Source organism: Palaemon carinicauda, chromosome 13 (genome assembly GCF_036898095.1).
Source record: "Palaemon carinicauda isolate YSFRI2023 chromosome 13, ASM3689809v2, whole genome shotgun sequence".
NCBI classification, from domain to species: Eukaryota; Metazoa; Arthropoda; class Malacostraca; order Decapoda; family Palaemonidae; genus Palaemon; species Palaemon carinicauda.
Genome location: NC_090737.1, coordinates 73,551,661 through 73,560,352, shown reverse-complemented (window position 1 = coordinate 73,560,352; position 8,692 = coordinate 73,551,661).

The window sequence follows — 8,692 nt, the reverse complement described above, 5'->3', positions numbered from 1 at the left end:
ACAGCCTGTGAGCAGCTGCCCGGATTGTTCCTAGTGCATCCATTGTTGTGAAGCTTTTGTAGGATTTCAGCAAGGTCATCCATATTGACTCATTAGGGGTAATTCGAATAAACAGCTATCAATTGTGTTACACGTTGGATAGGGAAGTCGGGGAAAACTTGCTGGTAAGACTGATATCTCTCCAGGTAAATCCTGAAATGCACTTAGCACTTTTGTTCCGCCTTATTTTAGAGCCACTGGTCGTGTGATTGATAGCTACCTTTCCTTTCATTTGAAGGGGCTAGGGTTCGGACCCTGTATGATATAGAAATTTATTTTTATTTGAGCACGATATAGTGTTGATTTTCATCCATATTGTCTCATTAGGAGTAATTCGAATTAAAAGCTATCAATTGTGTCACATGGTGGGTGGGGAAATTTCGCTGATAAGAGACTGATGTCTCATCAGGTAAATCCTGAAATGCAGTTAGCACTTAGGTCCCGACTTCTTTTAGAGACTCTGGTGGCATGATTCTTAGCGAATGGACTTGGTCTTAAGTACAAAATTTTGAGTAATTGTACTTGTATTTGGCCACAAAGTACTTGAAAAATCAAGTACTTTCAAGTACTTTTTTAGTACATTACATACTCAGTAGGACCTAGTTTAAATGATAAAAAAGAGAGGATTCTGTTTAGTTTTATGGGTAACCTAGTTCGACAATCAACAGATGTAACGCAGATTCAGGAGTCTATTAATAATGAATTTCAAAGACACCTGACTCATCCATGCATTTCAGAAGAGAGAGGTGTGCTAGCATACTGGAAAGACCACAGAGAAACATTTCCAACTCTTTCTAAGATGGCGCAAAAGCACCTATCAGTCCCTGTTTTTTCTGTCCCAGTCGAAAGGATTTTCAGCATTGTAGGAAAAATTTTACGCCCATATAGATATCGACTTACAGAGAAGAATTTTGAGTCTGTGATGTTGATAAAACGCAATGATAAATTCTATCAGTAGATAATAGAAAAACGGCACCAATCATATGAGAAATATAATTTTGTTTAGAACTTTTTGATAAGTAATAATTTTGTTTAAAGTATTTCTGTACAACTAATGGCATTGTAAAATTAAGTTGAAAATAAAGATTTTTTTTTTCATTACCTTGACCTGAGGAAGAAAAATTTTGATCACTTGTTTATTAAATCCTATGATTATCGCTTCGCCTCTTTTCGGCCCTATGGGCTAAGTTTCACTGACTTATACTGCGAGAACTAGTCGGTGACATCTCTCTAATGGATATTTGCATGAAAATTTTTATTAGATATTTGCTTCTAAATTTAAATCAAACATATCACTGATAATAACAGAAAATCTGCTGAAATGTATTTGTGCTTGTACTTGAGTACATTTTGGACTTAAACTTAATTCTCGGGCAAATCTGTACTTGTACTTGCTCTTTTCCTCACCAGGCTTCGTGATTTTCATTTATTCAAACAAGCCAAAATACCTTTTAATATCGAACTGACTCTGCCTTCGAATCATAGACGCACAGGGAAATTAACATTATGATGTTCACTTCTGCCCAGCAAAAGACTCGGGCCTGAGCACCGAGTAGAAATATATATAGAGGGTTGACTTACACCATTGAGCTATAAAGAGAGAGAAAAAAAAGCTGATTCTGACTCTGCCATTCAAAATTTGACCACCTCTATCATTGAAAGAGATGGGGAAGTTTCAACATTTGACAGTTTTATGATAACTTCATCACAAACATTTGAAATTTTCCTTTATCTAAAAAAGTCACAAATACGTTTTAATGTAGAACTCACTTAGCCATGGGATCTTAGACGCAAGGGACAGTTCTCATTTATGATAAGTACTTTTGTTCTGTTGTGCAAAGGACTCAAACCATAGCACAGACTAAAAACAAATGTAGACGATTGACTCAGACCATTCGGTTATAAAGATAGATAGGAGTTGATCCCGAAATTGCTGTACTCGTATACATTCCAATTTTGTAATTAGAACCAAAATCAACCAATATCTCTATGGTCAATTGGAACTACAGAAAGGTTCGAGATAAGGGATGACCTGCCTCAAGATTCAGCTCTTAGCCCTAACCCTTTAATTGATATCATCATATGTAAGAGATAAGGTAAACCTGACGGGAGAAAGAGTTGACTTGAAGCTAAAACAGAGGTGTCAGGCACTTGAACATTAATGCCTGAAGATAAGCAGGACACAGCTGAAATATACGAATAAGAGGAGAAAGAAGCCCGGGTACAAGGAATTGGGTTCAGGTAACAGCAATAGGGATATATCCTTTAAATATAAGACTCAGAAATTAACCAAAGAATACACCGTAACATGGATAAATTGAAGAAGGTCCTAGGGAATCTTCTTCGACGATAGGATCAGTTAATTTTAAAGGAAAGTTGTATAAGAGTCTGAGCCTGTTTCATTTGATAATACGTATTTAAAGGATATATCCCTATTGATGTTATTTGAACCCAATTCGTTGTACTGTCTTCCTTCTCCTCTTATTAGTATATATATATATATATATATATATATATATATATATATATATATATATATATATATATATATATATATATATTGTATGTAGCCCTATATATGTAACCATAACCAGAACAAAATAAAGTAATAATAAGAACGAACCAAATAAATTACGAGCTGTATCAAAAACAAAGAAAAAAGAAGAACAACAGCAAGAAAAGATATATGACGCCAGCAAGAATTATAGCATACACAAAAGGAGGCAATAAAAAGGTAAAAGTTATTAAGCACTAACAATGTCATATCAGTATATATTGTCCAGCTTACATTCTTGGGAAAGAAAAATGTAATATTGCACCACGAAAGACAATTACGAAGGGACAAGGGAGCGCACCGAACCATTTCTCTGGTTGATGAAATACAATTCATTTTATTTTTCCAATATAATTATCTATCTAATATTTTCAAAGCTAGACGTAGCAAAACTGTACACGGTTGATAGACGATTTTTATTCAAATTGATGACGAAGTTTCACACTTTCGTCACTACTCGTAAAATAATGAATTTATATATAATGTAAACACGTGTACTGGTGAGTAAACACACAAATATGTATTTATGTATACATTATATCATTCCTGAGGGAAAGTGCTAAATTTGTTCAAGCGTTTGACCCAGACTGAGAAGGAGACGGACTCTAACAGTCTCTTCCCATTACCTCCCTTAATCTTGTCGAGATCCAGGCTGAAAACTCGTTTGAGCCATGTGCCTGGTAAGGGGGGGGGGGGGGGGGGGGACGCCTCTGCCATTGTCGTTTTCCCCATAACTTGATTTCAATGAATTCTCAGTCGTTTAAATCAAACTTCACTTTTCCATCCAGATATGGTCAAAAGCCAAAGAGTGTGAAAGGAGAGAGACATTCAGAGCTACGACCAGGAAACAGGATTGCTTGAAGAGGAGGAATTGGAATAAGAGCGGAGGAAACATGAAGGCAGAAAGTCCAAGTATGACGGTGAATATAACAAGGACAACGAGCTGCGTAAGAAATTCGGGCATTTCTATATATTTTTTGAGTAAACGGAATTTTAATTTACAGTGTAGGTGAAATCAAGATATATGTAGGAAAGACTTCGTCTAAAATGGAAGAAAATGATATAAGACCAACAAAAACGACAATAAGATAAACGTAATGCCAGGTGGATTGCTGAGATCATTTCCATACCAAATCTTACTAACCATAACTCATTTTACCGCTAAGAGGTCAAGTGCTGTAGGTGAGAAATCTAAAGGAAGAAACAATGCAGTATAAATTTGTTTTTTATAGAAGGAATATCAGAACCTTTCATAATATACCATACATATGGAACGATAAAAGTGTCATGACTAATAAATCCTTCTCTTTAAGGAACAGTAATAAATGTGTAAAATATTTATCTATTTCTCCATTTACACTTAGTCATTGAGATATTCATACATCTTATCTTATATGAAGCCCAATAAAGTTAAATATTACAAACTTGACTCTCACATCTGCTTTCATAAAGTTATTGTCATAGGTCTTAGATGATATCCTAATGCATATAAAGAAGCCATTACACTCATGAGAATTGTCTACAACGCCATTAGACAGAAGGAATTGCTGGAAAGTTTCTCAGGGATTTCCTGAACACTTTATAAAATCTAGCTACCAAGTTGTGCAGTACTCTAACAACTTGCTACGTTGGTCACTTTGCAGTGATATCTAGCATCTATAGGGATTTTTTTTTCATATTGTCAACAATGAGTCTCACAGGAACTTTACTTACCTTCTCTGGTTTTCATCCCTGAACCTTTAAATACTTAAGGCCCTATGATATAGATTCCAAGTTGTTCTATTCTGCATTACCTGCTTTTTATTCCTGGTGAATCAGATGATATATTATATCCTAGGCCACCATCTGGAGCCATAGATAGAGAAGACAAGTAAAACTTCTATATGGATATCTTCCTCTTGACATACGATAATACCCCATATAAAAAAGTCATCCTTCAGGGCATCAAGACGGCATCGAGTTATTGGTCAGTAGTGTCCACTATAGGCACAAAACTAGACATAGACATGCTAGTATTTTCAACTCTTTGAGTCTTTTATCACTTACAATTCAAGGACAAATATTGTCATAGGAGCCTTGGTTGATGGAAACTGCATGCGATTGCCAAAGTAAAGAAGTCGCATTACATCTTGAATCAACATAAAAACCTTGAATAACTTAAATTCCACGACATTAGGAGGCCACCCCAGTCTCTTCATCAATCCATCAACTGGACCTACTTGGTAGGCACCTGCAAACAAAAATATGTTTACTGCCAGCATTGTTGACAGCTACCTTTTTTTCCTTGGAGTTCAATACTCAGTAGTATTTTATACATTTTCTTTCTGTTGGCCAGGGTACCAGCCACCCGTTGAGATGATATCGCTAGAGAGTTATGGAGTCCTTTGACTGGCCAGACAGTACTACATTAGATCCTTCTCTCTGGTTACGGTTCACTTTCCCTTTGCCTACACATACCCTAATAGTCTGGCATATTCTTTACAGATTCTCCTCTGTCCTCAAACACCTGACAAAAGTGATATTACCAAACAATTCTTCTTCAACCAAGGGGTTAACTACTGCACTGTAATTGTTCAGTGGCTACTTTCCTCTTGGTAAGGATAGAAGAGACTCTTTAGCTATGGTGAGCAACTCTTCGAAGAGAAGGACACTCTACAATCAAACCATTATTCTCTAGTGTTGGGTAGTGCCATAGCCTCTGTACCATGGTCTTCCACTGTCTTGGGTTAGAGTTCTCTTTCTTAAGGGTACTCTCGGCCACAGTATTCTATCTAATTTTTCTTCCTCTAGTTGTGTTAAAGTGTTAATAGTTCATATAGGAAATATTTATCATAATGTTGTTGCTGTTCTTAGAATATCTTATTTGTCCTTTTTTCCTTTCCTCACTGGGCTATTTTCCCTTTTGTGGCCCCTGGGCTTGTAGCCTAGCAAGTAATAATAATAATAATAATAATAATAATAATAATAATAATATTGTACTTTGTGGTGGATGGTTAGGGTTAGGAGTATATGAATGAAAAGGATGATTAAAATTAAGTAAAATTCCATACTACATGCAAAACGAAGTTTTTGAACTACATTGAGTAAGATTAATATAATGATCAGGGATATGTAATTTATTAGATATTGAATTTTTGTTCAAACATATTATAATGGGCCTGTCACCGAAAGGTGATTATGTAGAGAAATATCCTGATTTTGATGGATTTATATAGATCAAACTTGCACTAATTTTATATTTTTAATCTACTCACTATACATCATTGACAATGTTAAATTTGGGAATGGTTTGTAACGTTTTCCCCTGATATACCAACAAAAACAAAGTACCTTCCGCAGACGGACGTTGTCATATCATTGTTGTTCCGTAATGATAAAGCAGTTTATTATGACATTCTTATCCTATTTTCCGTTCTATCCTTTCTCACTATGAAACATTCTATTCTGTGAATGTTTCTTTACGCTGTTTTACCATTTTAGTTTAATTTGAAAAAAGTGTGAGAGATTGGAAACTCCAATGAGATAAATGACAAATTTCCAATTCATAATGAACCCGTTCATTAAAAAAAAAAAGGAAAAAAAATATTGTGAACAAGTGTACTTATAAGATAGTTTAAAAAATAATACTGAATATCATGCTAATCAACAACAAACTTTATATTTTTCCTTCATTTTGTACAATGATATAGATGAAAAATAATCCATTCATGAATTACCAACACATTCTGATGCAAATCCTACACTAATACTACATTAAATACATTTGTTTGTGAACAATATAGTTATCTAAATATCTAGGATATCGTACCATAAAACCACAGGAAATGAACCTGATGTGACAGTTTGCTTACAATTTATATCTCAAGCGTTTCACTTCTGAATACTAAATGAAACCAGAACACTCGGAGACCACGAATGTGGGGCAAGGCTGAGTAATCCCTGACCCAAAAGGGTCATTTCTATCTCTCAAAATCTAATCACTTGTTGTCATTCAAAATGTTCACTTCTTGGTATGATTTCCGTGAATAAAACACTCTTAAATGCTTGCAAATTATGATAAAAAAAGAGGCAATCAACCAATATGAATAATAAAAAGAACAGCCTCCCTTGTTAGGGGATATTGATTTTAATCTCGTCAAATGAAAGGTCATACAGGAATTTGACAAGGAATATATATATATATATATATATATATATGTATATATATATATATATATATATATATATATATATATATATATATATATATATATATATATATATATATATATATATATATAAGTATTACCGTGGATACTACTGCTCGTAAAAAGCTTTCCCTTTCTTAAAACTCGGGAATGTTACTAAAAGGAAAGCGGATAATGCGACAGGGCTGGGGGAGAGTTCAATAAGCGTTTTAAAAATGCTGGAATACCGTTTAGGGAACTTTCCTTCGGTCAACAAAAGCCGTCCTAATTTTTCGTCCACCGATTCCGAACTTATTTGCTTTATGTTTCTTTCTTCTCTTCGTCTTGTTATCCCTTTTAGAGAGATTTGTCTCTGGCATTGTCTTTAGTCGTCAATAATAACATTGTAATAATAACTTCATTGAACGTGTAACTGAAACAATATTTTGAAAGAGAGAGAGAGAGAGAGAGAGAGAGAGAGAGAGAGAGAGAGAGAGAGAGAGAGAGAGATAGCATATTTGGAGGAAGGCTCAAACTTGACCTGTTGTGGTGTAGGTCTCAGTCACACGAGCGACCAATGATCTGACCACCTTGCTAACAGGTTGGCCAATCATGACTGGTTGAGTTGCCAGCTTAAGCAAATGGAAGTTAAATGCTATGGAGCCTGAGAAACCACAGTAAGCTAGGTATCTAGTTCACGCCATTATCAGGTCAAGTAAAATGGTTATTCAGCAGTGGAAACATAAAGATGACGATGGTGTGAAGTTAAATCGAGGACCGCAACGTCCGAAGATAAACGTGAATACAGTATATAACCTACAAATGAAGTAGACAAAGACTCACTAATATCAACAAAGGGAAAACGGCAATTCCTTTATTTTCTACTTCCTTTTATGTAGAATTTGTAAGTAAACGTGACGTTTAATATTGCTTAGTTTTATCTATAAATGGAAAAGAAAGACATATGAACTTCATTGGGCTTGCTTTACTACATCATACTGTATAATCTAATATAAATAAAGAAAATACTGAGTTTAATCTTGAGATATGATCTTACATTATTACTATTATTATTATTATTATTATTATTATTATTACTTGCCAAGCTACAACCCTAGTTGGAAAAGCAGGATGCTAGAAGCCTAGGGGCTCCAGCAGGGAAAATAGTTCAGTGAGGAAAGGAAACAAGGAAAAATAAAATATTTTAAGAACTAACATTAAAATAAATATTTCTTATATAAACTATAAAAACTTTAACAAAACAAGGAGAGGAGAAATTAATAGAATAGTGTGTCCGAGTGTACCCTTAAGCAAGAGAACTCTACCCCAAGGTAGTGGAAGACCATGGTACAGAAGCTATGGCACTACCCAAGAATAGAGAACAATGGTTTGGTTTTGGAATGTCCTTCTCCTAGAAGAGCTGCTTACCATAGCTAAAGAGTCTCTTCTACCCTTAACAAGAGGAAAGTGGCTACTAAACAATTACAGTGCAGTAGTTAACCCCTTGGGTGAAATAGAATTGCTAGGTAATCTCAGTGTTGTCAGGTGTATGAAGGCAGTGAATATGTAAAGAATAGGCCAAACTATTCGGTGTGTGTGTGTGTGTGTGTGTGTGTGTGTGTGTGTGTGTAGGCAAGGGGAAAATGAACCGTAACCAGAGAGAAGGATCCAATGTAGTACTGTCTGGCCGGTTAAAAGACCCCGTAATTCTCTAGAGGTAGAATCTCGATGGGTGGCTGGTGCCCTGGCCAAACTACTACACACTGTACATAATATTGAAATTTAAACATGTCCATAAAATTGATGTATTATTTATCACCCTAATTCCAAAACTGAAACTGACAGGCAATTTGTGGCTACTGAAATCGATAAATACACATACAAAACTATTTTGATTTCTTATAGAAACACGTAAGGTCACTGAAATGCTGAC